This window comes from Epargyreus clarus, unplaced genomic scaffold (assembly GCF_041222505.1).
Source record: "Epargyreus clarus isolate Ecla_fem2 unplaced genomic scaffold, WU_Ecla_fem_2.2 ptg000015l, whole genome shotgun sequence".
Classification (NCBI taxonomy): Eukaryota; Metazoa; Arthropoda; class Insecta; order Lepidoptera; family Hesperiidae; genus Epargyreus; species Epargyreus clarus.
This window is the reverse complement of record NW_027332223.1, coordinates 15,992,200-15,998,199: the sequence shown is the minus strand read 5'-3', so window position 1 is coordinate 15,998,199 and position 6,000 is coordinate 15,992,200.

Here is a 6,000-nt window from a genome sequence, read left to right as displayed (position 1 = left end):
TTAATGAGGGAATGAATAAGCCTGTCAGTTTAACATTTGTATGACTCACGTATTGGCAAGGGAAAACTTTGAAAGCTTTGCTGTGGACTGATTCACCGAAAACGTAGACGCGCAACATACGTGAGAAATTAAACACGAAACCTTAAAACTGTGGCTTTTTAATACAGTCTTCAATTTGTATATCAAGATATGTAATGTATGTTATAGTTACAAAGCATCACAAGCTAATAAATTTTCTTGCAAATCTTGCTAAAGTGCAAGCAATTGTCCGAATGCTATGACTTTCTACAACAAAGTTAGCGTAAAGCATGCAACTCTTACCGTTACGCTTTTTACCATGAAACCATGTGTTTTTATTGGTAGGTCACTATTATATCGGAATCATTATGGGTGCTTCCTAAACAATCTTCACGAGTGGACCACTAACACGAATCTCCTTTACCATTCTGCATCGGAGCAACGTAGTGAAGTATACTCCAGGAATCTCCTACTTATGAGAGACACGTGCTCAGCTGTGGAACACATGAAAGAGTTGTAAACAGACAGCCACCTCTGACTGAAGTAGACTTTGTACGTATTAATCTTAGTAATAATACATACTTTACACTCCTATTTTAGCAGTTTGGGGTTGATTTATAAAAACCGTGAAATAGGTGTTTAATTATTTCCAAACAAAGAAACTTTCCACCTGTATATTACATCCCTTAGGAGTAGAATTTGAAAAATTCTTCATTCGTGGGAGCTTACGTCAAAGGCACCATTGTATAAATTTCACAGTTCTTTAGTCATTTCGACTGCTATGACGAATCAGTCAATAAGGAGAAGTATTTTTATAAGTATAGATTAAGATATTCTCAAAAATATTTTTCAGCGATTGCTTGATACGAACGAAAGTTGGCAATATACTATAGTTATCTATACGTTATCTCGGCCATCGGATTTCAATAATATTTGCACAGAGTCCCCTTTCCCTCCGCTTAGATATCGGATGTGGACATCAAACGATGTCTGATGTCCATTAGACTCAGCCCTTTTGTACGTATGTACTTAATTATCCATTTTTAATGTTAGAAACCTACATATTAATTGTTTCCTAATTCTGTTCTATTTCTAAATAACAGTTTAGGAGTATCGTTGAAACTATAGGGTGTCTAGAAATTTAACCAATAAAATAATTAATGAATTTTAAATTGATTGTTGTCATTATTTCTTCTAAGAGTTCTTGTTGTTGTTAGTTATACTACCTACCACCTCAATTATATACTTCTGAAACATACAGCGTTCCCGGTTATGTCCTAGCCAAACAAGCGTGTAAACGGCGTTTAGATTTCTATTCTTCTTTATGTCTTTGTGTTTCATATCAATATTAAATCCCCTCGTGTAACATCCACGATATCCCCAATACAAAGAATCCTATTGTAGAGCTTCAAGTCACAGCTACACAATCTACACAGGAATGTGTGAAGCTGAAAACAGAAAGCGTTTATTATTCTCTCTATGTCATTCCACGATCTATGGCTATCCGATCTACACTGGCAATATCTCTTCCCGGCCAGCGCGCATCAATAATATTTGCACTGGACCACCCCCGAGGGGGACGTCGGGGGTCGGTATGGGCCGCGAACGGGCAACTCGATTTATTTACTAAGAAAGGATTCGATACCAGACCTTAGCGTAAGACGTAGTATAGGTACCTATTTGTAATTGCCTGAAACGTCACAGGTTTCTCCATTGGTACCTATTCAGATGTTCGTTTAGTAAAAATACACTTTTATTTGAAACAATCAATGTTTCATTTTCAAAGAATACGCCTAGAATATAAATTTAATTGTGAATAGTCATGAAATCTCTAATCAACCACAAACAATATCGCCTCAACTAGGAATCATTGTACTTAGATGCGTTCCTACCCTTGAAGATGAAAGTCACGCGCACTTTCAGAGATTCTTAAAGAATACTAAGGTATGTAGCAGATAGTTGATCACAGAATTACATAAAAGAAAATGCATGATTTAAAGAAAAGACGTTCTACAATCGAATTCTATTTCCACCCCCTCCCCCTCCACCCCTGCGGCAAGAGGCTGCGGGCATCAAACGATACGCCGATTCATTTGCGATGAAAGGCTGGCGGCATGTAGCGGACACTCGTCGGTTGTGGAGTGACCCGTTTCGGTCCTCTTCCGGGTCCCTCTTGAATATGTATGATCAAAAGTTCGGGCGGGCGGCGTTGTATTACATGAGCTTTAGGTTTAGTTTTAATCTAGTTTCGTATCCATATAAATGACTGAAATCAAGTACCTATTCCTAGTTTTATCAGTGATATTGAAATAAAGTATCTGTTCGTAGTTTTATAAATTCGTAGTTATTAATTGCACTGCAGTAGAGTGTAGACGTTCTCTAATTATTTCTTTCCTAGTCAAAAAACATCAGCATTCATTGCCTTTAAAGGACCAAAAAGTGCAAAAAGTAAAAAAGGCAATGGCGAAGCATACAGACATAAAAAGCAACAAGCAGGTCATTATCTCCCCTCAGATTTCACTCGTGTGTAAACGGCCAACGCAGTCAGCATCCTGCACTCGAACCCTCTTCTCACGTATTCATATTATCCTGCAAATACGTAAATTGGCACCATAAGTTTCAGACCTGGCTTTTATGATATTGCTTAATTAAAGAACGTTGAATGTACATTATTTTGTTTCTCACACGAAATCACCTACCTTTCGGTCCACCTAAAGGTGAGTATTCACTATTCCACATAAAACCAACCACTGTCCTCAGACTTCAGAATTTGAAAGATCTTATATCCTGATGCAAAGCAACGAAGTTAAGTAATCATCTCCTATCTTAAACATTTTAAAATTAATATATTAATGGAAGAAACAAGAAAAAATCTGTGATTAACACTGATGTGTTGCAGTTAAACTGGCCGCACGGACATTGAATAAACAAATTTAGACTTAAGTACATACTGTATATACTGCATGTATATACTGGATCGGTTTATTTATGCACACGTTCATGACACTCACAAACAGCCAATCTTAGTGATCTGATCTGAGGTAGTGATTGGTAAAAGCTTTATTATTATCAGTTGTTAATTTCCAAAAAAATAATCATCTGGTCACTTAATCTTCAAAGGAAAAAACAGTTTCGTAAAAAGTGATGCTAAGCATTTTTGCAATTTTAATAAGTTAATGAACCGCTTTGCAGCGGGGCGGGGGGCTCGTTTGTCAGCGGCAGCAGCGCCGTGACGGATGACCGGCGGCGGGGTGAGGGAGGTTCGGTTTTAGTGTGAACAAGTACAACAGCTGTGTTTGGGGTAGCTCAGTCTCGTAACACAATGTGTGTAATATAGCTTTATAGGTAGGTACTTGATATTTTCTTTCTTTGTAATGATTTGCTATGATGGCAATGCCTAATAACTTTGACCAAAATAAGGGGTAAGCCACATGAACTAAAAGATATTAAAGCGTATCAAAGGCTATCAATTTACGTATTACCTATGCATAAATTACACACACACACAAAATGCTAATAATGGCGATTGTGATTATTACCCTTACCATGAGTTTTTACGTTTTGAAAAATATGACTGTTTTGGTATTTGTTTACGTATTTGCCCATACAAATTCCAATCAGCGCCCCTAGCGGATTGTATCAGAACTATAAACTAACTATAAAGACAAAATTGCGCTTTATGTTTTGTCTCTGTTTTTGCGAACATGTGAGGCAGACTAAAAGACTTGAGCACTTACTTATTGTTACGTTTACTCAGTCTACTGAAGCAAACGGAACAGAATAATGGATTGAGTAAACGTAACGTAAAATTGTGTGATGTTTTGAAAACTCATGATAAGGGTACAGTACCAAGAAAAAATCGGATATCGCTTTATGATACGATATAAGATTGTTTTGAAAGAATATCATTTTAATGCCAAATACTATTTGTCATTACGTAAATAGTACATTTTAATAATAACACAAAATCGAACGGACGAAAATCACTCCCACGAGACCAAGAAGTACTTCAATTCTATTATACAATTTGTTGTCTTTTTTTTTCTTAAATATAGGTACCCTTTACATCAGTATACTAAGAACCTACTAAAGTACTTAAACTCTATATTACAACATATTATTATGTCACACGATTAAGACTATTTATAGAATACCAAAATAAGTTATAGGGAAAGTGGAGGCGTTTGAGGCAGCGCCGTGACGGATGACCGCTGCGGGAGGGTAGGGGGTGGTAGGGGGCTAAAGACGTGTTACTGTAATGCGTACCGACGCCTAATTATAATTCTTTTTATTTTCGTGTGAGAATAAAAATAAAAATATATTCTATAAAAAGTTGGGTAAGTCGAAAACATGGTAATCGTACCATTGGCTTCGTCCTATTGCTTGCGAGTTATTACATGCACCTGCAAGTAATAACTCGATAGGTATTCATAACCTTATTAATAAACTGCAATCGAAGCGATAATTTTAATGGCATGAAAACTACACATAATAATATTTAACGATATAGTTTTTGAATGATAAAATCACCAGAGAACGTAGACGCGATATTATATTTTTTTTTAAGATAAATGTATCTAATGCACATAGTACAAAACTTTAATTTAAAATATCCTGAAATCACAAAAACCACTTGAATAAAAAATATCCTGAATACAAAACATCTAGGTTTCTATCACTGATATAAAAAAAAACTATAAATAAGTGAATGAAGGGTGGTGGAAGAGGGTAATGGAGAGCATCAGCAGCGCTGTAACGGATGACCGCTGCGACGGCGGGCGGGTGGCGGGGCGGGCGGACGGGCGCACAGCTGATCACTGCTAGTATTTCTCTTGCGTAGTCAAATGAAAATAATGCTAATCGTAATTCCTGTAAATTACATATCTTGTTGTTGTAAACTCACACGCGCACACAGTGTTTTATACAAAGTACTTAATTGTATCGTTTCGATTGAAGTCTCATTAAATCGTTGTCATAGTTAGTGGCTACTGCCACCCGTGGCCGTCTGTAATCAACCTCAGATAGGAGTACATTCCTACCTGAAGTCGACTACAGATGTGCCCTTACCCCAGAGGACTAAGACGGAATGCCTCGGAAAAAGTATGTCTCCCTTATCATACAGAGATACAACATGACTTAACATTTGATTTTAAAAAATCTCCAAAATATATTGGCCCTAGCCACAAAAAAAAACAAAAGAAAAAAACGTGTTTAGAAACAGCCACTGGGTGCGTGGCTTGCTAATTTTGTTATTTTTAATCGACTCCAGTAAATGGGGTGTTCAGAGTTGCTACGTTTTAAGGTTGGGGTTGAAACCACGTGGCAAAATTTGAGAAAGATTTTTAAAGTCTTCATTTTTATAGCGTTGAAGGAAAATGGGATAAGTGTACTAACCACGGGCTATATTTTAGTATGCTATTAATATTGGAAATGTGAGGACGTAAACTAGAACTAGAAAACAAATCCAAAAACATTAATATCTAATTAGATATCGGTCATATTTTATAATTAAATATTTAAAGCTTGGCTCTTCACAATATCTAGCTAAGGTACCTACTACCTATTCTCTATCCAAAAACCCAGACTTTGAAATGTCTTCCTGACTCAGGATCGAACCCAAAACTCTATGCATTGCAGGTTGGGGTACTAGGTGGTATAGTGTGGTGGTTGGTTGTTTATGATATGGTGTATGAGAGATGACTGCGTCACATGACCTCTGGTCAATTATGTAATGGAAAAATACATTATTAATAGGTCATCCGTATTCCTAAATTGGGTGAGCTTGGATACCCACCTATTCTTAAGAATTACCTAGTTTAGTTGGAGAATATTACGTTTTAAATTATCCTTAAGATATTGATTGTTAATATCCTTATTGAAAGTCTTCATACAGTTTCCAAGTAGAGTCCAAGATACATACGACCTCTATCAAGTCTATATTTTATTTTGTCTTTTACATTCTTGCAAATTAGCGTAATTCCC